Source organism: Babylonia areolata, chromosome 35, assembly GCF_041734735.1.
Source record: "Babylonia areolata isolate BAREFJ2019XMU chromosome 35, ASM4173473v1, whole genome shotgun sequence".
Lineage (NCBI taxonomy): Eukaryota > Metazoa > Mollusca > Gastropoda > Neogastropoda > Buccinidae > Babylonia > Babylonia areolata.
The window spans coordinates 12,679,917-12,682,416 of NC_134910.1; positions in this window are offsets into that span (position 1 = coordinate 12,679,917).

Sequence of the window (2,500 nt, forward strand, 5' to 3'; positions counted from 1 at the left end):
CTCAGACCTCGAGTGGTGGTCTGGACGCTAGTCATTCGGATGAGACGATAAACCGAGGTCCCGTGTGCAGCATGCACTTAGCGCACGTAAAAGAACCCACGGCAACAAAAGGGTTGTTCATGGCAAAATTCTGTGAAAAAAAAATCCACTTCGATAGGAAAAACAAATAAAACTGCACGCAGGAAAAAAAAAATATACAAAAAATGGGTGGCGCTGTAGTGTAGCGAAGCGCTCTCCCTGGGGAGAGCAGCCCGAATTTCACACTGACAGAGAACTCTGTTGCGATAAAAAGAAATATATATACACCGATACACATAGTTCAAGTTGTCAGTCAAAGTTTGAGTGGAACCTCCACTAACTAAATTTATTGTGACTGCAGAACGCAAATGGTAGACCACTCCTATTCTAGCATCCTGAATTCAGGAACCCTATTTTACCGGCAATTTTTTTTTTTTTTTTTTTTTACAAGTGCAAGTATCAGTGAAACGATGTTACCATTGTGGCAGGTCCACTTCCTTTGCGTTAGCTGTGCTTGACTATGTATACATGTATACATATGTATGTGTACATAACTACATGCATGTATATGAATGTGTATTGTGTGTGCGCGTGCGTTTATGTAAGTTTGTGCCTGCCTATGTGTGCGTATGTGTTAGGGTAGCTGTTAGATACACATGTATTGTTAAAATGTATGTATGTAGTGTGTGTGTGTGTGTGTGTGTGTGTGTGTGTGTGTGTGTGTGTGTGTGTGTGTTTAGTCATATTTTGGTGTGTGTATGTAATATAGATGTAATGTTTTATGTTAAAGCGTTTTTGTAAAGCACCTAGAGCAAATTTATGGATAGTGTGCTATATAAGTATCCATTATTATTATTATTATTATTATTATTATTATTATTATTACCATTAGTCAGATGTTGTAGTAAAGTGAACCCATTTTCAGTCAGTCGGTGAATTTCGATTCATTTTTGTACTTCAGTTATTTCATCACAGAATTTGGACTGGTGAAGAAGATGGCAGGGTGGTACGGACACTGTTTATCTACCAATACATTATCCCTGCGTGAGGGTCGGGGTTTGAATCCCGCGGCACGCAGGCGAAACTGAGAGTCCGCCTTCATTTCTCCTCTCAAGGCCTGACTAAGCGCGTTGGGTTACGCTGCTGGTCACCGGGCATCTGCTTGGCAGATGTGGTGTAGCGTATATGGATTTGTCCGAATGCAGTGACGCCTCCTTGAGCTACTGAAACTGAAACTAAACTTTCTCCCAATAAGTTTGACCCGGGCTGCCGGAAAATCAAACTGAGCGTCTAGTCATTCGGATGAGGCGATAAACCGAGGTCCCCCGGTGTGCAGCACGCACTTGGCGCACTGTAAAAGAACCCATGGCAACGAGAGCGTTGTCCTCTGGCAGAATTCAGTAGAACTGAGAAACCCACTCTGATAGGTATATATAAATATATCATGCATGCATTCAAGGCCTGACTAAGCGCGTTGGGTTATGATGCTGCTGGTCAGGCATCTGTCTAAGCAGATGTGGTGTAGCGTGTATGGATTTGTCTGAACGCAGTGACGTCCTCTTTGAGAACCTGAAACAACTTGAACTGTCCTCTGGCAAAATTGTGTGGAGCAATCTACTCTGACAGGTACACAAAGTATGTATGCGGCACGCAAGACAGGTTCAATAGCCAAGTGGTTAACTCACTCAGTACGGCCAGTCCTCTCTTCTCCTCTACACAGACCCCTCGGATGTCCAGTGGGTGTCTGAATGACCCAACCTTTAGCTTCCGTCGTCAGAATTGTGGTATTCTTTGTCAACATTCACCTCTTCAGTATAAGAGCCTTCCGCTTGCAATATTTTGATGATGGTAATTGGGCTGAAACGCTGTTAACGTCGTCTCTTTCGCCGTTCGTATGGAGAGAGTTAAAGCTTTGGACTTCCAGTCTGAGGGTCCTGGGATCGAATCTCGGTAACGGCGCCTGGTGGGTAAAGGGTGGAGATTTTTTCCGATCTTCCAGATCAACATATGTGCAGACCTGCTAGTGCCTGAAATCCCTTTCGTGTGTATACGGCACGCAGAAGATGAGATACGCACCGTGAAAGATCCTGTAATCCACTGATGCCAGCGTTCGGAGGGTTCAGTCATGAAACAAGAACATACCCAGCCGGCATGCACAGCCCCGAAAACGAAGTATAGCTGCCAACTTGGCGGGGTACTAGTAAAAACGGTCATACACGTAAAAGCCCACTCGTGTACATACGAGTGAACGTGGGAGTTGCAGCCCACGAAAGAAGAAGCAGAAGAAACAGAGGAAGCACGCGGCACACATTCAAGACCTGACTAAGGGCCTAGTTGGGTTATTATGCTCCTGATCGGTCATGCAGTTTCAGTTTCAGTTTCAGTAGCTCAAGGAGGCGTCGCTGCGTTCGGACAAATCCATATACGCTACACCACATCTGCCAAGCAGATGCCCGGTGACCAGCAGGGTAACCCAACGCGC